Genomic DNA, 23,330 nt, shown 5'->3' on the forward strand with positions numbered 1-23,330 from the left:
GTAGGAATCTGAGGTTATTATTCTGACACTTAATGTCCATAAGATGACCCTCATCAATTAATGGTAAATTTGAAATAGCCTTCCAAAGCAATAAGAAAAAAGGAAATGCAAGAGGAAGTTGCTAATAAATTGTAAATGTTTCTAATACCATATGAAAGTCTTAAATTATGAAAATGAAATAGTAAACCATGAGCCTTTTAGAGTCTTCTAAATTATGCGAGATGCAGATATATATGAACTTAATATTATCTATTTCTTCCTAAAGTAATATTATTAGGCTTAATGCGAGAGTAAGTATGAATTGAAAGTGCACTGAGAGTAAAATTTTTTGCTTTTTCCAATAGCAATTTTGAATTTCATTTACATTTAGAATGAAATACATTTTATTTAAATCTATAATGATTGCTTATTTGATCACCCCTGTTTCTGCTAGGTACTCTGGGGGTCTGTTAAGATATAGCCAAAGATCATTGTATTTGTCATGAGTTTCCTTGGGCAAGTGATAGAAACTCAGATCAACTTCAGCAAATAAAGGAATTTATTAGTCCCCAAACCAGAAATTCCAGGAGGGATTCATGAAGATTTCTCTCTCTTTAGTTATCTTAGTTAAGTTTGTCTCTGCTTTCCTTTAATCTCAGCACCATTATAGTCTACTGATGAGTTGCTGAGCAGGCCAGGGTTATTATACTCTTCTCCCATCGCATCATACCCTAAAGGAAAGAAACAGGTCTAGTTTATTTCCACTAGCTTATTATTCAGTTGCCTGGCATTCTTTTTAACCAATGTTGATTGAACATTCTTTGAGTCAGGCTAATTCTGAAAAATTCCTGATTCTCAGAGACCTTATTTAGGCCATGTGTCTCTTCTTGGCCAGAGGAATAGGATATGTTAATAGAGAGCGTTATGCCAAATGCTTCTATTTTGGCTAGGAAGTAGAGGGTACCCTTATTTACATGATTCCTGAAAAAAAAATGAGGCCCAGTTATAGGAAGACAGGGAACATGCTGGGCAGACAAAAACTCATAGCTACAATATTTCACTCAAATATTTAGGGTCCTTCATAATTAATGAGATGGGCATAAGTTTGAAGTTAAGATGACAAAATAGTAAAAGACAAGAATCATTTTTTTTCCATTTCTTTTTTTTTTTTAATTCTACTTCAGAAACAACTTGATCAAAGTTGCTTACATACTTGTTTTAATTTCTAGCTGGTTCCTTATGCAATTCCCTATGCTATTTAATCGAGATGTAGCTAAAGTTTTGTGAAACTGCTTGAACTTCACAGTATAAATTTTTTTTGTTATAATTAAGAAAAGGAAATTCTGAAGTGAAAGTCATCAAGTAATTTCTCCCTTGTGCCCTACAAGAAAAGCTTAATTTTGTCCATCTTAATGCTTATATAATTCCAAATTTGGATGAATACTCCTGTTTCCAATGCCTCCCCAAGCAAATTTCTCTTCTAAACATTCACGACCCTAACACAGAGTTTTATGTATTAATGGATTAGTTCTTCCATATTCTTAAATTCATTACAGTCCTCTCTTGATGATCTCCTCAGTTTAGAAAGTAAATTTTTTTGTTTCTTTCTCATTTTCTAAAACAAATACGTTTGACTAGTAGCTATAAACCAAGCACTTGGCTACATTAAAGGAATACGATTTCTTTTCAATCAGGTACTTGGTTACTTATTACTAACTAGACTTTCTCTCTCTGACTCCTGACACGCCCCCTCTCACTTGCCTCCCTCCATCTCTACTGGATTTATGTTTATGACAAGACTTTATATGTTACAAATTTCAAATACATATGTTTCAAATACATATGGGAATCACCTAGTGATTCACTTTACTGGACTAATATCTTTTTAAATTGCTACCACATTTACCTGAAAAGATTTACCCTTTAGGGAAAGCATGCTGGATAGCTTTTATCATCTCATACTTTTCTGGGTATTTTGTGATTTCATCCTCTATTCATTTCTCTAACATCTTGCTGCCACTACCACCCATGTTGATAATGTATGAGCTTTGAACATTTCTTAATGAATGAAGATCTATTTAGTTCCTACTGTTCCTCTGAAAAAGATAAATACCATTCTGATGGGTCAATAATTTTTTTTTGTCTTTCTTGAATGTGTTTAGGGGCTAACCTTGGTGACTCAGTTGGTATAAATACTTGGGAATTTTCACTGCAACATAATCAACAATATGGTGACAGCAAATGTAATTTTCATTTACTTACCTAAGAAATTACTTTGTTTTTATCTTTTTCCTCCCTGGTTTCCCCCATGGGCACTAAGGAAAATGACTTTCTTTATATTTTGGTGGCATTCTTACAATATGTCTTCACTGTTCTTTCTATCTGTCTAAGACTTGGCTGTTTCTTTCTATGGGATCCACTTTGAATAAGAGTATAATATTTCTCATAAGCAAGATTGCTCATTTCAAAGCTGAATAGTCATTTAATTCTCTTCAACTTTTCTTCACGAACACTAAGATGTGAGAATTTCCCCAACTCATTTAGTAAATGAAGAATAAATAACAAAGGCAGACCATTTTAGAACCTTCTTACATGGTGACCAGATGTTCTGACCAGTAAAATGGGTCATGAAGTGTTTGAAACAGGCTTGTGGTTTCCTGCTGCTTATCATTATGAAACCTGACAGCAGTAAAATGGGGGCCTATTTTTAGTCTACATAAGATTATTTTCACAGGATGAACAAAGGCCTACCCATTGCCAATGATTTTGGATAATAGAACATAAATTGATGAATGTCTTGAAAGAGAAATAGTGACCCCTTTTCCTGTTTTGGCTTTATATTAACCAAGTTGCTTTCTTTAATTATTATCATCACTTATTGTCAATATTGGAAGTTTGAATGCCAGTTTTAAGACATGCAACATTGGATGACCCACTTAATCTCCCTGTAACTCAATAATGAGGCCAGACTAGAGAATCTCTAAGGTTTATTGTTTCTAAAATGTCTATAAATTCGTAATACCCAGGCAATATAATATGTATTATCTCATGCTGTTATTTACTTATTTATTCTTTTGTAATTATTTTTCTCTTTATCCTACAAATAAGTTTCTAGAAGGCCTGTACTATTTTTCAATTCTTTTGTGTTTTTTTCATCCAGAGATTTGCACAGAGGACTCAGTAAATGTTTTTGAATAAGGATAACGATGGTTCATTGGCACAATAGTAATGATTCATTAGGTTAACTAGGACTTGTTCCTACTTATGGAGACTGGGGTGCGGGGGAAGATAATGGTGAGATTGTTCATAATTCTTGCCACTCTTCCTTTAGGTTGCAGATCTATTTATTTCCTGCCTCATTCCCACAGCCCTAAATTCTACCCACTAAAGGCTGATCAGTGTTAACATCTGAGACTCCATCACAGGTGTTTTTCTACTTGTAGGAGCACATCTGGTCTCCAAAGACAGAGAATGGTTCCAGAAGTTGCCTTCAACCCATGACAGAAATGATGGAACATGCATCGTACTATTTTATTGTGCTAGAGGACAGTGTCCATTCAAATTCCTAACACCCTGCCTCTCTTCACTATCATTTTGTTGGTGAGCCCACCAAACTGTAGAGTGTTTGATTTAACTCTCACTGGTTTTTAAGTTGAACGTGCACAGGGCATGACTGGGATTTAGTAGTTTCTTTAGTCTCGTTTCAGTGCTAACTAGCATAGATAGGCAGTTTGCCTACGTTTCCTCAGCTGGAATCATTAAAGGCAAACACAGGCTTTCAGCAGAGAGATGGGGCAAAGGGAAGAAAACAGCTGTTTGAAAACAAGGAATGCTTCAGGGAAAAGCAAGTTGTTTGGGGCTTAAAATAAGAATCGTTGGGCAGTCTCTGTATAGCACAGTGAATGTCAGAAACATGGCAGGCAAAAGCAAAAAATGCTAAGATGATGTGCATGTTATATTCTCAATAAATGAAATAAGGAATGAGCGTAAAAAGTATAAAAAATAGTTGGAAGTACTAGAAGTAAGTTTGTGTGTTTGTCTAGAGAAAAGAATATTGTGTTAATTTTATAACAAAGAGAGTTTTCTTATCTTGGACAATTGCTGGCCTAAAACTGAAATTGATTCAGTCATGAAAGATCAAATTGAGTTATATATGCTTGTTATTTTCCACTAGTAGTCTTAGAAGTTCAATAATTTGAAATATAAAAAAATTAACAAGATCAATATTGGTTTTTTATGAAATTTGTATAGGTGCTCTCTTACTCTTACTTTTTTCCTATTGATGGTTATTTGCCCTATTTTTACTATAATGAATTCATGATGTATGGGTTTATTTGAATTTAACATGTTAGCAAGAAAATGAATCCTTTATTTTATGTTATCTTTCTTGATTTGTATATATAAGGTTATATTAAAAACACATGCATTTTTGAAATACATGTAAACTGCCAGATTATAAATAAATGCATAATTTTCTGTGCCACACCTACATATGCTTTATGGTGTTCTGGAAAGAAGGTTGAAAGTCAGATTGGAAGTGCTATGTCCTTGTATGTGGAGGGAGTATTTATACTTAGTTAATACGTTGATGTGTTCCATTCACTACATATCTATTTACACTGTCTCTTAGGTTCTTGCAGATGATGAACTGCATGACCAACTACCATTAAAAATGCAATTAGGGGACAGAAGCTATCATAAAGCGCTAATAAACAAGTTGAATGGAATCTTGTTATTACAGAATGTATGCATTTAAATATTGATTTATATTACATCTGGTTCATCATTCATTTAGGAGTTAAAAACTCAAGAGAAAACACATTTCAACTTAATATTGTGAATAGTCATTAATCCATAGAGACAATGACGAAGATAAAACATTTACACAGAGTACAAGTAATGGAAAACATAAGGAAAGATGGCTAATGTGGGCAAACGAGCTGCTTATGTGAATTAGATAAATCTGTGAGTCAAATGACCTAAGACAAACAAGAATATAGAATAAAAAGGAATGTGAACTAAGTGTTCATTGGCAATATTTGTCATATCATTTCTATTTGTAACCAATATAGCAGCAACCGATTAAAAGCTGTCACTTTCAGTAGAGAAATTCATCTACCAAAGCAATAATCTTAACAGTAGTTATGAACAGACAGCAGTCTTACGCTAACGGCTACAAAAATCAATTAAACAATTTGTTTGATGTACTACAAGCTCCTTGAAAGTCTGATCGTATAGCTGATTTCATTGCTCTCTGTTACATACATTACTTTTGTTTTCTTAGATGTGTATGAACTCTCATTAGGCCTGTATCAGAGGGAATGAACTCTGTTCACATAGAAAGCACTCAGAAAGCTTGAGTGGCGTCTTTTCTGGTCTAGGACTACTCCTATGCACAACTCAGATTTATATCTTCTGGGGAGAACTACTGCCACCTGGGAGTGTTGATATTGGTCCTCGTTCTCATCTTTCTCAGAACAGACTCATGGGATATTAACACCTGCATCAAGTGACTATTACCCTCTCCAGACCTATTGGTCTCAAAGTATTGAACATGGACCACTAACTCCTTTTTTTTCACTAACCTCAATTGGTAGCCTGTCTGCGGCATGTGATTTTTCCCTGAGCCCTGTCTATACTCATTCTAACTCAGTTTCTGTGATCCTTCTTCAACTACTTATGAGGCTTCCTGGTTTCTTGATTCATTTTAACAAATAATTAAAGAATGACTACTTCATGTAAGGTACTGTTCTAGATTCCATGAAAACAGTTATTTAAAAAAAAAGTCCCTGCTCATGAAGTTTATGCTTATGGAAGAGGACTGATATTAGAAAATAAATGTATGATATGCCAGATATCAATAACTGTATGGCAAAAATAAAGTAATTAGGGAAGTATTCTCTGATGAGTTTGCATTTGAACAAAATCTGACACAGGTGAGAATGCAAGGCATTTCAAAGTCAGGGGGAAGAAGTTTCCAGGCGTAACAGCAATAAGAGGAAATGCCTTTAAGTAGACATATGGTTGGAGAATTTAAGGAACCTGGAGTAGTGAGTGAGGGAAATAGTAGATGAGGAAAGAGATAGTGGGGAGAAGTTTAGGGAACAAATCATGTAGGATCCTGTAGTTCAATGAGTTCTGAATGAGCTTGGAAATTATCAGATTTTCTGAGCAAAACCCCAGAAGCCCCTATGTAGTCTTTTCCAGTCCCTGCTGCAAGGGTAGCCTATTCTGACTTTTAGCAGCATGGATTACTCTGGCTTGCACTTTATATAAATAGAATTGTGTGGTATGCTTCCTTCATTTTTTTCAATTTATTTCATTCAAGTTATACTTGAGAGATTCATTCATAGTGTTGGATATAGTTGTAATCTACTCATCTTCGTTGTGCTGAATTCATTGTACAGATATGACACAATTTATTTTTTCATTTTACTAATATTTGACATTTAAATTGGCTTGGCTATCATGAACAGTATTACTATAAACTTTTTCTTTTTTTACTTTTTATGAATGAACATGAATATGTTTTATTTGGTTATCTACAAATGGGTGGAATTGCTGGGTCAGAGGTTATGTGTATTTTCAATTATAAAAAATACTACCAAAATTTTTTCCAAGATGATCATAACAATTTCTATTCCAATCAGCAGTGTTTGAGAGTTCTAGCTGTTCTGATAGTAATGCCTTTGTGTAATCTATCACCCTCCCTCATTTGTGTGCTGGACCTAGTGACTTGCTTCAGAACTATAGACAAAGTATGAAGAAAAATTTATAGCAAAAGTGATAGAATGTTGCACCTGAGATTAGGTTGCGAAGACTATGACTTCCATTTTGTTGGCACTCTTGCCATCTTGCATGCTTACTCTGATGAAGCCAGCTGTTATGTTGTGACCTTCTGTATGAGGAGGCCTTGTGACTAAGAACTGAGGAACTCAAGGCTTCCGTCCAACAGCCATGGAGGAATTGAATGCTGTCAACAACCACTGGAGTGATATTGGAAGCAGATCCATCTTTACTTGACTTTAGTTTAAGAAGACTACAGCCTTGTGAGAGACTCAGAGTCAGAAGACTTAACTAAGTATACAGATTTCTGATCTAGAGGAATAATAAATGTATGTCACCTTATGCCATTACATTTTAGGGTAGTTTGTTACACAACAATAGATAACTAACACAGTGGCCATTTAGATATACTCCTTTGTGATGTGCCTGCATACATTTTTTCCCACTATTAGGTTATATGCTTGCTTGTTCATTTATTTTTATTTGTTTGTTATTTATATGTAAGAGTTCTTTAAATATTCTGAATATGAGCACCTAACATAAATATTGCATTTATCTCCTCCCATTGTATAGCTTGCCTTTTCACTCTCTTGATGAACAGTGATTATTAATTTTAAGGCAGTCAATTTTATCAATTTTTTATTCTTTATAATTAATGCTTTTTGTGTCCTGTTTAAAAAATTTATGCCTATCTCAGGGTTAGGAAAATATTAGTCTATATCTCCACTTAAAATTTTATCGTTTTACTTCTTATGCTTAGATCTATAATCCATCTAAAACTGATTATGTTTATGGTCTGAGCTAGATATTAAGATATACTTTTTCCCAAATGGACATTGAATTGATCCAGGAAATTTATTAAAAAGATCATCTTTTCTGCATTGTACTTCAGTGTTACATTTGTTATAAATCAGTTAACTGTATGTGTCAAACTGTTCCATACTAACTTGGTTAAGCTGAGAACTATGTTTCTCAGAATCTCCCTCTCTGAATGGTTTTCCATTAGGATTGGCTAATAGAGAAATTTGCACACGATTGAAAGGAGACAATGAGGAAGTGGCCATTATTCTTTGGAAGTTTTCTTGGACATGTCCATGGACAGACACAGAGGTCCTGGTGGGTTCTAGCTCTTCCTCGTTCTTCTGATCTCCATATCTAGCTTTTCTTCTTGACTACCATCCTTGCTGAACAGCAGCAGCCCTAGGCCCCCACTAGGTGTTGAGCAGGGCACCTACAGGAGTGCCAATACATCAAGGCAACAATTTGCTATAGACTTCCCACTGGTTTCTTCTTCATGTCTGCAGCTGGATACACTTGGGGTTTTTTGTTTTATTTTGTTTTGGTTTAGATATGTTTTGCACGTATCTCTACAAACTTTGACTTTCCTACCCAGCCAATGCATCAAGAGGATTGTTAATATATTCCTTCCCTAACTCTCCAACTTTTCTTGAGAACAGAAAGCAGAGACATTGGGTACAGACAGTGTAAGAGATGCTGTTGTGAGGGCAAGCAGATACAATGTGTATGTGTGGGTCTGGTTCTGGGCTCCCCTGTCTGTTCATTAAGTTTTTCAATTTTTGCATCAATAATATACTGTCTTAATTATAATTTTATAATAAGTCCTGCTATCTGGCCATATAAGTCCCCAGCTTTGTCCTTCAAGATTTCCTTGTGTATTCTTGGCCCTTCTTATTTCTACATAAATTTCAGCCAGGTCCTGAGTTGATAAGAGATAGTGTTAGCAGATCAGAGAGGGAGAAGAAGCATAGAAGGAGCATGGAGCATGGAAGGAATTAGTAAAATAAAAATTGAAGATGGAGGGATCTGAGGTTCACATTAAAGGAAGTACAAAGCAGAAATCAAATGGGAATGAGAATCCTTGAGAAGGAAATAAAAGGTGAATTGGGGAAATAATAATATAAAATAAGGTGCTGGAGATGAGGTAGAATTTGGGGAAGCTGAGCAGACATGGGCATCGGAAGGGTCTATGAGAGACTATAGGAGCAGAGGTTAATGTTTGTGAATATCAAAATCCCCTAGGAAGAAACTGGAGATGTAGGAAGAGAATTTAAACAAGCTGTCTTACCATTGTATTAGTTTCCTGTGGCTGCTGTAACAAATTATCACAAAGTTAGTGGCTTAAAAACAACATAAATTTGTTATCTTATGTAGCTATGAAGGTTAAAACTGTGCAATGGGTGTCACAGGGCTAAAATCAAGCTGTTGGTGGGGATGTGCCTTCCGGAGTCTCTTGGGAAGAATCCATTGCTTCTAGAGGTGCTGAGTTCCTTGGCTCTGAGCCAATACTCTGGCTCTACTTTTGTCATCATATTTCTTTTCTGACTGTCCTGCCCCACTCTTTTGTTTTTAAGAACCTTACATGATTACATTGGGCCTATCCAATAACACAAGGTAATCTCCCCGTCTCAAGATCCTTAACTTGATCACATGCGAAAGTCCCTTTTGTCATAAAAGGTAACATATTCCCAGGTTCCAGGGATTAGGACATAGGTATCTTTAGGGGGCTATTATTCTGCCTACCACAATTTATAAGCTGGATTTAGATGTTTATCTTTTTAAAAATAAAGTCAATGGGATTAGATTTTAAAGAGTATTCTATTATATCTTAAAAAGATGATAGAGCAAACTCGAAAACATAACACAAAATATTTGTTTAAGACAAGAAATAAATACTTCTTTACCTTTGGAGACCAAGAAACCTAGGACCATATCTTGGCTGTACCATTTGCCACCTGTGTCACCCAAGAACATTATTAAAACTCTCTGCATTTCAGTTTCTACATCTGATAATGAGAAGATTATCATTATATCAATATAGAAGATTATATCAATATAGTGTGAGGCCTAAAATTAAGGTTTAAAATTAAATGCTGCCTTGACATCTGGTGAAATTGGAAGGGGCTCAAAGATCCTAACCCCAAGTTCCCCTCCCCACTCTGCTCCCACAGATAAGGTCCCCTAGTCAAGCACACTTTCTTAACAAATGGACCAAGTACCATTCCTGGTTATCTCTGTGAGTTTAGTTTCCTGCCAGCCTGCAGGATTGTTCAAACGAGTCAATCACATCCTCCCATGGGAACCAGGGGGTATCCTACCCTCTTAATGCTACAAAGCCTGCCTCTCATAACCTCCGTTCCTGAGTATAGCCCCATGTGGCCCTTTATGGCCTATGGTGTCCTCCTTCCCTAGCTGTGAGTATATATGACTAATATACTGCTGTAGATCTCATCTGCTAAATCTTTCTCCCATAACCCTATGGCAGAAATCCCTTCCTCACCAATGGGGCAAAAAGGAGGCAATTAAAACAAATATCTATCTCATAGCATTTTTATGCAGAAAAACTCATTTAAACTATGGTAACCTCTTAGCAAAAAACTTGGCAAAGTTTTGCTATACAGGACATCCTCAATAATTGGTAACCATTATTATTATTACTGTGGCTTAAAGTGTCATTGTTATTGTATTTTTAAATCATTCTCCACTTGGCATGAGTTGAAATTACATGCTTTTCTAGTGATCCATGTAATTATGTCCTAAAGAAAGGAGGAGACCAGGTGCTTATAAAGACACACTAAGTGAGCAAAGTGCAATTTGGAGTTTTACTGGTAGAAAAGGAAGTTAGTCATTTTCTACATCCCAACCCTGAGGAAATAGTTCAGCAAAAATATATTTTAATATAGAGGGGGTGAAGAAAAGATTAAGTTGTGTTTTTCAGAGGAGATGATAGTCCTGACTCGTACATGAATGGACTTCAGATGTGGCCAATGAGCTGTGCACCCTTAACTTATACAAAGAAAGAAGTGATTTTCCACGTGGGTGGCAGAATCTTCCTAAGGAACACAGCACAATCCAGATTCAGATGTAAAAGGGAAGAGAAACGAAGTGATTTTGGATTTGGGGTGCTTTTTTGTCCTTCATTAATGTGCATCTGAAACATACATTGCGTTATCATTTCCTCAGAAGGGAACTAGAGGCTGATTTGAAATTTACGTGCTGTTTACAGATCCAAACTCAGAAAATGAATCGCAAAGGTGGAGCATTTGATGAAACCCAAAAGGACATGGCAAACATCGAGGGAAAATCTGTTACTAGAACGTTTATGAAAAACATTTTCTTAAGACCCTGATGCAATTGGCAAAGAAATTGTTCACGGTTGTAGAAAGGCCGGCAGCCCCTTCCAGAATAATGAAGGTGATGCGGAAAAGGCTCCGGTTTCGGTCTGCAGTTGTGTGCGGATCAGCACACACTCTTAGGTCCTGTTCCACTTGCGCATGACCTCTTTGCCGCGTATTCCCGCAAGCTCGCTGTGCTGCGGGCTGCTTCCTTTGCGGAATTACGGAGAGCCAAGGCTTCCTCCCTTAGCACCGCAGCACAGAAAACCCGACTTTTCATTTCATCCGCTCAGATTGCGTCTGAGGACAGCCTGCCACGTGTTAGCGGAGGTAATTGTAGCAGCCTTTTCAGATTTAATTAGATGGAGAAACGTTTTGAGAAAACGGCAGATGTATAGTGCACACATTGAGCAAAATTAGTTTTTCTACACCACACACGTAGTTTGCGGTCTCTGCGTACAGAGACCAGGAAGACCGTTCTTCAGGGAAATTATAGGTGTCCTGGGAACAGAGCTGGCAAACGCTCGAAGCCTTCCCTCAGGGCCCTGAGAGCATGTTTTGCTATTTTTGTGAAACTCAATGACCTGAGAAAGTATGACCTGAAACGTTAGATTCAAAAGATCATCCTATGCAAAAACCCAGCATGAGTTAATGAATGAAGCAGATATTTAAAAATAATGTTGACACAGCTCCAAGCTCTCTCCTAACCCATACACCCCTATATCCAACTGCCACCAACTGCCAATTGGTTATCTCTTCACTGCCAACTCACCCGCCTCCTAAGTGGGTTCTAACAATTCTAGGATTTCTAAGAATACCTCAGACTGAACTCCTCCTCCTTCCCATCTCTCAGTCTGTTGCTCTGGTTTCCCAGTGACACAGCCCAAGCCTGACTCCCCACCTTCTCCATTTTCATCAGCCCCTTTCTGCCCCCTCCCGGCTGCTTCCCCACCACACACATCCCAGTGAATCCCCAGCTGACTTTTTATTCTATCCTCAAATCATTTCCACCTATCCGTCTTCATCTATTTCAGTTGTCCCCACACCAGACCAAGTTCTCCATCCACTACCTTCTAGAATGATGTACTCTCTTCCAGCAGAAATCTCTTCCACCTTGCTCCGTGGCAATCCACTTTTTCAAACTAAAGCAAAATGATTGTTCTAGAATTTGTCGATTCTGATCACGCCCCCCTTTGACTTAAAAGGCTTTTATTTGTTTTTCACTGCTCTACAGCAAAACTCAAACTCCTTAAGACATCTTCATTTCCTATTTGAAGACCTTCTTGTTACACATATTATTGAAGCTGCCAGTCCCTTATAAATGCAAATTCTTTCACTTTCTGAAATAAGTGCTGCCTTCACTCAACTGTTTTCTCTGCCCAAAATCTTACCGCCACCCCCAGATGGCCTGGATAACTCTTACATATCTTTTGGTAATTTTTCAAGTCTCTATTGCCTCACAAAGCTCCTTGTTATTCCATTATTAGAGCACTGACATGATTAGTTATGATCGTTTTATTATATGTCCCACCTCTGGTCCTCACACTCTAAAAAGTCAGGCACCAAGTCTGTTTGACTCACTCTTCCATCTTTAGTTTACCTGTATACCAGCTCAGTTTGAGTGACACACAGTAGGCTCTTAATAAATACTTGTTGGATGAGGTTCTCTCTACAGTAAGTCTTCGCTTAATGCCATTGATAGGTTTTATGCTTTTAGGTATAATGACATGTAATGAAACCATTTTTACCCCAGGCTGATTGATACGAACAAGAGTTAAGTTCATATGGCATCTCATCAACGTTCTAAGGAAACAATGTTGAATGAAACAGCATTATTCGAGGACCTGCTGTATATGCCAGACATGAAGTTGGGTATTCACATGCATTATCTTCTCAAATGCCTATAATAACTGTGAAGTAGGTTTCATGTTCATTGTGCAGTTCAGAAAAGTGAGGCTGAGGGAAGGACTGAGTTTGCCTAAGGTCACAGAATGGGGTCAGTTGTGGGACTGGAACAACAACTCAATTTTCAGTTTTCTGCCTAAGGTTACACATTAAGGTTACACATTGCTTTCATGAAAGCAGAATGATAGCTAGGGATGGCAGATGGGCTGATGAAGAGAGGAAAAGTTTGGTACAAGGGGAGGTCGCAGTGGAGGAGAATAGAGGGAAAGGGACTCTGACATTCTCTGCTTAATTTCCGAAACACAGAGTCCGGCCTCCACCTGGATGGCAGGGAACCTTTGAGTGTTCACATGTTAGAAGGCGCCCTCCCACCTGCCTCCACCTGCCTCCACCTGCCCCATCCCAGGGAGGTCCGCTATTTTAAGAAAGGTGGACGAAACCAAGTTCTTAAGCTCAGTCTACCAGATCTGATTCATGTGAACTTTCCACAAGATTAACTACCTGATTTTTATCTCCTTGATACCATGATGCCAACTCTTTGTCAGACCAGCCAAGTAAAAACTGTTTGGTTTAATTTCTTACTGTCTGTGTCGCCCTGGGCCTCAAAAATTGACTTAGGGAAATTATATTTGAAGTTCATTTACTACCATACCATGTAGGCTTGTAAAAACTTTACCCATACAATGCTCCATTTGTCTTGAAATCTTGGTAATTACTGATATAGTATTTTTTGTGTGGCAAATATGGCCCAGGATTTACTGCTGCAGTTCTGTGCCCCATGTAAGGTTCTGGGGACAGCTTTAAACAGCATTTCTTTTTACTTTTCATTTCTTAACATATGCTGCTTCTAAATTTTGGAAAATTTAATAGGCAGAATAATTTAAAAAGAAAACATTCTCAAAATTAAAGATTTTTTTTTTTTTAGCAATATAAGTCATTGAAAATGGAGAGCAGAGCAATCTGAAGAATTTTAGAATGAATCATCATTAACCGTACATGACATGTTGTACGACAACTAAGTTCTGATGCACAATTAGTCACCTAATTAGGTTTAAAATTCATTTAAATAGATGGCTTCCATCCCTGGCCCACCCACTTATTTTTATTACTCCCACTTACTGCATACAATTTAAGGCTCATATTACAGAATTCTGGGGCCTACACAAATGCATGCTGGATGGAAAGGCGAGTGACCTATTTGGGTGCTCAGTGAAGCAGGGGCTGCTGAGGCCACATTTTACAGTGAGTCGTACATGCTTTGAACAGTGTTCTCTGGGAAGAGTGTCTTTCTGTAGAATTTCTCAGACTGTGGTTCCTCAAATGAATTGTGCACCCTATTTGCGTTACATGGTAAGGTGATGAATCAGGAGTAAATGGATGATACAGTCATGAAAACCACTTTCTGTGGAGGTGTGGCTACGAGGTACCGTATAACAAGTTCCTGTTTCGCTGATACCGAGAAATACTCTTTCACTTTTTTTATCGTCCTCATAATTGGAGTGTATCTCACAATCAACGGGGTGTCATATGTACTTTCCAGAGTTTTTCTTTCTTGATTATATATAAAATAATGGTGTGTCTTATAATCAATGGCATCTTAGATGCAATAAAATATGATGTATTGCTCTTCTGGCAGTTTTAAGTAGAGTTTCTCTAAGTCGCTTGTATATCTGAATAAGCTGACTTATGAGACACAATATTCATTCTTTTATTCCTTCATTTCTTTAAATATAATTAACACCAAATTTGGCACTAGCAAAATACAGGAAGACACTGATACTGCTTTCTCATACCTTTGGCCAAATAGCTGGAATAGATACATCAAATATGTTATAGGGCAGAACACTGTGGCGAGTGCTGAAGGGTAACTACAGGTCCAGTGCAGAATAGTCGGGACTCAGCACATTTCATCCCATTAACCTCTTTTGTACATTTGTGATTTTATGAAATGTCCTTATCATTAGTTCCCTCATCAGTGACAGTTTCACAGAGAGAGTGGTTTTCATTTAAGGGAGGAGTCAGGGTTCATTGACTTGACAGTAAACCTGATTTTAGTGCATAAAGATCACCAAGGGTGTGTATTAACAATGCAGGTTCCTGTGACCCTCGCCAAGACATTCTGATTCAGTAGATGGGGGCCCAGAAATTTGTGTTTTTATAATCTGCCCTTTATTCCCAGGTGACTATCATGTTTAAGATGGTCTTTAGTCCACACTTTGGAAGACATTGGACTGGACAAAATACTCACATGAGCCCGTTATAATAAGAAGAATTAACAGAGCGTTTCACCTGGCTTGTAATTTGTTTATCCAAAACCAGATACATTTAAGTGGGATGTTCAAATGGCAGTAAGCATTGTGCAATAATGAATGCCCGTACTAAACAGATGGAGGATTTATCCTACCTGCTTACAACAGTTTTATTTGGAAACAAGGAATATAATTTATTTTTTTTTTAAGTCTCTGAAAGTACTTCATGTTTAAACTAGTGTTTAGTTAGCTTCTTTTTGCTTTCTGCTTTTGATATGAGTAGGTGGTTGTATTGAAGGGAGACACCAGCAGATGGGTCTAATCATTGGAGGTAAAAGGGAAAGAAGCAAAGGGGAGGTTATAGGTGGGACTGGAGCCATACAGTTTTGTTTTCCTCATCTGTCACATGCCAACCCAGTTCTGTGGCAGTAATAGAAATTGCCAATGCAAAGTAAGCCAGAATGCAATGAGAGGCATCTTGAATAACGAGGAAGAAATCTGCTAAGCAGTTCAGGCTCCCGAGAGAAGCAGGTGCCTATGAATTTCAATGGCTTGGCTAGCCAGTAAATTTTACTGACTTTAATTGGTAATATTTTGCTTTCCTCTACTGTCGAGATTCAACAATCATATCTCATGTAGCTATAGAAGAGCCAAGCTATACTTTTGGCCTCTGTAAGTTTATTACTTTTCACTTGGGTAGTTGTGAAAGCCTTTTATACTAACTTCAAGGTTATGGATGGGATGTGGAGGGCGTGACTCAATTAATGGGTTTATTGAATAATTTACTTGAATATATAAAGTGACCGTCACTGATCATTTGTTTTTATGTCCTAGTTTTAGGCACCATAAAAATAAACAACCAAAAAATCTACCATTGACAACAAGCCAACTGAGGTTAATAAATGCTGCCTATGTTCCTTCGTTGGTTAAGTGAACAGGATTCAAGAATGCCTCTTTGATTAGCCTGCAAACATTAAACACCTACTTCACCGAATACAGAATTTTTTTATTAAGGACTCTCAGCTGTTTAGTAATATATAAGAACTAAGAAAGGTTATTCTGTTCTCAGACACTACAAGTACACGTCTCAAGGACAAACTGGCTCTTTGCTGCTACATTCAGTCAATGAATGAATGGTTAACTGCTCTTGTCTTCTCTATGTGTCAACAAGAGGTTAGAGGGTTAGAGGTTAGAAGTTAGAAGAAAATGCCAGGGAATTTTCTCATTATCATGCATTGACTGCTTCCCCCAATCTACTACTAATCTCCCCAATAATCTTTGGATATTCAGACTCTTCTAACTGTAGGTGTATTTTACAAATGATAGCTTCGAGTTCTTTTGTCACTTGCTTATTGTTCATTATTGAGCTATTTATGTTTAAACAGGTGTTGGTCTTTTCCAGCTAAGATTTTCCCAGGTTGGTTAATTTCACTCACTGAGATGATTTAAATGGATTTTAATCTCCTGAAAAATTCTGCACTATTTCTATCCAAATCACTTAAGAAGTCTTTGAGATGGCCCATTTATTACTGAGGTGATTTGTGAGAAAGTTTGCAGGCTTCCTGTGACAGGTGCTTTGGGGCAAACTGGGCTGTTACCAAAGATGAATAAAGGGATTTGAGGATTTCTCTAAATTCAAAAGAATTTATATTTTTCTACATTTCTGAGCTTTCTTTCTAAACTTCTAAACTTATTGTTACTTCTTATCTAGATGTAGCACAATGATGTACTTAGATCTAATATAACTACAGAGAAGTACTCTATGCAATCTGGGAACTCCTAGTGGAGGCTTTCAATGAGAGGTGAAATTTTTTTCATTGACTGATAACTTGTTTTTGTGAACTTTTCATTAAAATGTTGACAGATCAACAAACTTATTTTCTGAACTGATGAACAAAGTTCACTTATGGAAAATAATCATTTTCTTTGAATTAAACTCTCAGAATTTGAAACTTCTATTTTCTGCTACGAGATTTATATCACTTAAATTCTACTGCCCTGAAAAATATAATCAATCAACAGAGAACATGCTCTGAGGAATTAATTGTTGTCAGTTGATGTATTTAATGGGACATCACACTTCATTAACTTAGCTAACTTATTAAGCCTAATCAGATATATAAGAGAAAAAGTTCATGATCAAAGTTAAAAAATAAAGTCTGGGCTCTAGAGAGTCTTTACTTGCAATACAAAACTTTGAGTTTCACAGAAATGGATTGTTTATTCCAGAAGATTCTTTTTGCGTGGTGTGATTCTGGGCCAAGAGATCAGATAAGGCCCCCCCCACCCCGCCCCCACTTTGGGGTTTGTAACGCATACTCTACAGTCATGCATCACTTAATAGGGATATATTCTGAGAACTGTGTTAGACGATTTCATCTTTGTGGAAATATCATTGAGTGCACTTACACAAACCTAGATGGTATAGCCTGCGATACACCTAGGCTGTATGGTATAGCTATTGCTCCTAGGCTGCAAACTTGTACAGCATGTTACTGTACTGAATATTGTAGGCAATTGCAATATTAATAGTAATTTGTGCATCTAAACATACAAAAGGTACAGTAAAAATATGGTATAAAAGATAAAAATGGTACACCTTTATAGGGCACTTACCACGAAAAGAGCTTGCAGAACTGGGAGTTGCTCTGGGTGACTCAATGAGTGACTGAAGGCCCAGGACATGACCGTGCACTACTGTAGACTTTATACGCACTGCAAGCTTAGGCTACATTAAATTTATAAAAAAGGGGTTTTTTTTTTAATAATAAATTAACTCTAGCTTACTGTAACTTTTTTATTTTATAAGCTTTTAAGTTTAAGAAAATCTTTTGACTCCTTTGGAATAATATTAGCTTAAAATAAACACATTGCACAGCTGTGCAAAAATATTTTCTTTCGTTATATCCTTTTTCTGCAAGCATTTTTCTAGTTTTTTTTTAACTTTTAAAAAATTTTGTTAAAGACACAAACACACACATTAGCCTAAGCCTGCACAGGGTCAGGATCATCAATTTCACCCTCTTCCTCCTGGATCTCTTGCTTCACTGGAAGATCTTCAGGGAGCAATAACAGACTTGGAGCTGTCGTCGGAAATATGTCCGTGGTGGTTTGCTTGTTTTCTTTTCGTGTTTGTTTGTTCATCATAGACTTGCTTGTAAGCAGATAATACACCATGAACATTCCTCTCTATTAATAAAAACATTTTGGTGTCAGGACTCATGTTTTCGAACTTTTAAAGGAGCTTCTTGAGGTCTGGAAAAGCTTCTGCTAAACCCTTCACTGAATTTTTTTGGAGGTTCTTTTTCTTTGCCTGCAATTTCCTTTTGTCTTGTCTCTTCTTCACCTATGCATTTCTGTTCCAGTTCCAACAACTCCTTTTTAGTCAGTTCCTCAGGAACCACCTCTAGGAGCTCCTCAAAGTCATCCTCATCCACACCCAGGTTAAATTTGTTTGCCATCTTAACCACCGCCTTGCTGATTTTTGCAACCTTCTCATCTTTAGAAAATCCTTTGAAGTTATGGACAAAGCTCTTGTCTTTTTCCAGTTGCCATTCATACGCTCCTTGGTGATCGCCCCAAGACCAAGCAAGGACACAGTCATGGACATTGTTATTCTTCCAGAATTGCGTCAATGTTTTCCTCAATATCTTCCTCAGTAGTAACAATAGCCTGGGTAAAGGTCCTCCTTAGGTAGTATTCCTTAAAAGCTATTATAACTCTTTCATCTATTGGTTAGATAAATGAGGTGGGTTTAGGAGGGAGAAACATCACTTTGATATCAAGATGAAGATCACCAAGAAGAGGAGGATATCCAGGAGCATTATCAATAATAAGTAAAATCTTGAAAGGCATATTATTCTCCAAATAGTACTTCTCTATTTCACTGGCATAGCAATTCAAGAGGGCTTCTTGGAAGAGGAGCTGGGTCATCCATGACTTCTTATTGCTCCTGTAGTACCCTGGCACTGTGTGCTCACTGGTATGTTGGAAGGCCTTGAGGTTCTCACTGCAGCAGATCACAAAGGGTTTCAACTTGTAGCCTGCAGCACTGCTGCTAAGCAAGACTGTTATCCTTCACCTTTGCCTTGAAACCTGGCATTGACTTGGTCTCCTTAAAGATGAATGTCTTTTCAGACATTTGTTTCCGGAGTAGGGATTTTTTTTATCCATATTGAATATTTGCTCTGGTGACTAATTTTCTTCCACAATGAGCTTATCTAGATTTTTCGAAAATTCTGCAGCTGCCTTCACATTAGCAACTCACAGCTCACAGACTCACCAGTCACTTTCACATCATGTAATGAATAACAATTTTTTTTTTTTTTTAGGCGAGGCAGTCCTTAGTTGACCTCACAGATTGCAAGGACCTTGTCAGTTTACAATCCCTTATTTTTTATTTTTAACGCCTATAGCACCTGGTCTTCCCAGGTGGTCTCTCATTCAATTACTAACCAGGCCTGACCCTGCTTAGCATTCAAGATCAGACGGGGTCGGGCTCGTTCAGGGTAGCATGGCCATAGATGAGCAGCAATTCTTGAACCATTGAACCACTCAGAACTAGCAGTAAATTCAGCATCGTAGTTGGGTTCAGCCTTTTCTTTCAACATTGCAAACAACCTTTTGCTGTGTGATCATCATGGTGCTGAGAGGGATATGCTTCTGTGTCTAGTCTTCAGTCCAGGTCATTAGAAGTTCCTCCGTGTCTGATATAAGACTTTTCTCATATTTTAAGTAGTCTCATTGCCTTCAATGAAGCAGATCCTTTAACAGTTTCTGTCACTTTGTTCTCATTCTTCAAGATTGTAGCCGAGACGGAATGACACTGAGCAATAACCATCACTGATTTCCCATCTTTGTATTCCTTAATCACTTTTAATTTTATTTTTGGGTCAATCACTTGATGGTACCTCTTGCTGGCAACACTGGCAGTAGGTTTTGTACACTTTGGGGCCATGACGAACAAAATAACATGAGATTAAATCAAGCACAAGGGAAAAATGAAGCATTCAAGAGATGTGGTGAACATGAGATGGATGATATTGCTGCTGGTATAACACAGCACATGGTTTCACAGCAAACTTTATTTTTTAATAAGCAGAAAGAGTACACACTAGAATAACGACAAAGATCAGTATAGCATAGTAAATACATACACCAGTAACATAGTCACTTGTTATCAATTATTATGATTATGTACTATACACAATTGTATGTGCTATACTTTTGTGCAACTGGCAGTGCAATAGGTTTGTTTTCACCAACATCACCACAAACATGTTGGGTGATGTGTTGTGCTGTAACATCAGGACAGCTACGATATCATTAGGCGATAGGAAATTCTCAGCTCCAATATAATCTTATGGGACCACTGTTTTATATGCAATCCATCATTGACCAAAATGTCACTGTGTGGCACATGACTGTATTAGAGAGGATAAAAATGAAGCCACTAGGCTCTACACCAACGGTTCGTGTTATATATCATTCTTTTATAGTGGAACTGTTTATGATTTAGCAAAGGCAATTTGAAAAGTTGAAGTCCATCAAAAGCTGTAAATTTCTATGGGTGCAGAAAGATTGAATTAATGTACACTTCTAAGTCGCAAAGGTAACTCAATTTTTTTTTTTTTTTCTTTTTCACATTCATTTCAGTTAATACCATTTGGGTTTCATTGTCTATTTTCCTTGATCTTTTGGGTATCTTTTAACTTAAGAGAAACAGGCTGTGTAGGACACTTGAGAAAGACAGGGAATTGCTACCCTGCTGTAGCAGAGCCAATTGCTTCAAAACTTAGGTCTCCACGGAGACTGTGCTTTCCATAGGGTGGCTGGCAGTGGGGTGGGACAAGCATGCAATAGCAGAGGATATTGACTGTTTATTTCCATCGCCTTGGCTTCCTCTGCTAGTCTGGCATGTCTATTTGTGAGCGAACAGCCACAACGTGGTGCTGCTATTCTGTCAGTTCTGCCTTGATCCTGTTCCGCATGTCTGAGCCCCATTATTCCCTACTGGGTCTTTTCATGCTCACTAATTTCAGAAGCAGTAGTTTTGCCTCTACCAAGTTCATAGGGCTATGCTGGTGTTTGTGGTGCGTCACTACTTACTTAGGAAAGCCCTAAGGGCTGATCTTGGGCTGATCTTGGAAAATCATAGTTATGTTTTTGGTTTTGTTTTTTTAAATTTCATTTAGGAATGAAGGCTATGTTAAATAAAGTGCAGTCTAAGAATATTATAGGTTATATTTAGTTTTTTTTTTTTTTATGGATTCATATTGGAGACTATATAAAAGAGTTGCAAAAATCACAGGGATCATCTAGTTTCACACCCTAACCTTCTAGATGGAGAAATCATGGGCCAGGGAGGTAAAATAGTTATTGAAGATCTCACAACTAAATAGTCTAAGAGGTAGAGTAGGTTATTTGAGTGTGGAGCTTCTCTTATTATTTGTACTGACTATCTGACAATAAAGCTTTCATTCACTGAGCACAAAAACTATTTGCAATACCACATTAGAGAAAGTCACATCTAGATAGCTCTCTCAAAGTATAGTGGTATGGTTAATCTGGTGTTTCCTATTATCACGCTGTCAAAAAAATATTTAATTTAGGGCACATTTGATTATTAAGATGGTGGAAAAGATCTATTTTCTCCAGAAGGACTGGTATTATTTTTTATTATAAATTTTCTGAGCACCTATTATGGACAAAGTACTATCATAAGTGCTGGGGAGATGAAAATGATGAACCAAGCATCCCAGGGTTTATAACTTGTATTAATCTTTGAGACCCAGTGTGCTTCGGGGCTGGTAGAATAGACTCTTAATCTCAATTAGCTAGACTCCAAACACTCAAGCATAGAAGAAGGATTGACAATACATTTAAATGACATTCTATAAGCTGCATGTGTATTTACAAATCCTCAGTTTTCTGATGGTGTGGAACAGTCTTTTCTCCTCTGAGGAACAGCATGTAGTTCTATGACCACCTGGAAGTATTTGACATTTTCAATGAATCTTTTCACAGTTTTCACATAGAATTTTCTTATCTTCTCATGTATTTTTCTTTCTGTTGGTTTGGTCATTTCCATATTTCATTCTCCCAAGTTCTTTGACATATCAATTTCATTTCTCTTCCTGGGTTATACAAGGTTCTTGTTTAGTTGACAATTTTATCTTTCCATTGTGCAATTTTTTTTCTTTTGCTTTCGAAATCAAGCACACTTTCTAACTGCTATGCTTTTGAGAATTCACATACTATCTTTTAGAGTTTTGCAGATTACAATGGCACTTTAAGTTATTTTGTCGGTTTGTATTGTGGATGTAGCCTTTAAATGTTTTTATGGTTATCAAATGCTTATATTTGGTACAGTGTCACTGATTTTTAGTAGATATCTTAGTACTAATATTTCCTACCCTTTAATAAAATGTATTTCACTACTCACCTTCTGTTAATTTTGCTTTCAGAAGTAATCCCATGGTGATTTAGGTGGCGTTAAAATGATACACAGTATGAAGATACGGTATAAACTGAACATGTTTATTATCTAACTCAGCCAAGAGATAAGTGCTATTTTGTGATGTATCGGTTGCTGCTCTCAGTGTATCTCTGAGGATGAAACCAAATATCTATATCATTACACTTCTTATTTTTATTTTTTTTAACTGTCTGCCTGCCAAGTAATCTATTTAGTTATCTGTCTATTTATCTATGGCATTAAAATCCCAGTACAAAGAAGATGGGCACACAGGAGTTTATTTTGAAAATAATTCATAAAAGGAAATTTGTAAAGAATAAGAGCAAAATTCTATATCCCCTACACATACTCTCAGAATTGATACCTGTGAATATTTTGTTTATTTTTTTATATTTTCTTCCCATCTTGTTAAAGAAGTAAATTATTAGAACTAAAGTGCTTTTAAACCATTACACCCCAGTTCTGTTTCTCTCCTGCATCATGAGTTTGGTATGCATATTCTTTATTTTTATTTTTGTTAAATTATGAAATATTTCTTATGAACAAAAAATATATTTAAATTATAAAGAAGAATAACGAAGCTAACGTTTATGTCTTTCTCATCCAACTTAAGCAAGAGAACATTATCAATACTCTTGATGCTACCTGTGTACCTCTTTAATTCTATCTTTCTACCTACCTCTCAGTCAAGTAATCGACACTCATAATATTGTGTTTATCATTTACTTGTTAGTTGTTTTCCTTGTTTTGCCATGTATGCATGCACATTGAAACTACATATATTGTTTAGTTTTGCTTTAA

The 23,330-nt window shown here is 36.9% G+C and overlaps 1 pseudogene; it reads right to left on the reverse strand.

The window, feature by feature from the left end:
- Positions 1 to 19,458: 19,458 nt before the first annotated feature.
- On the reverse strand, positions 19,459 to 19,577 carry LOC112469133 (annotated as a pseudogene).
- Between the last annotated feature and the right edge of the window lie 3,753 nt (positions 19,578 to 23,330).

Source organism: Pteropus alecto, unplaced genomic scaffold (assembly GCF_000325575.1).
Source record: "Pteropus alecto unplaced genomic scaffold, ASM32557v1 scaffold106, whole genome shotgun sequence".
Lineage (NCBI taxonomy): Eukaryota > Metazoa > Chordata > Mammalia > Chiroptera > Pteropodidae > Pteropus > Pteropus alecto.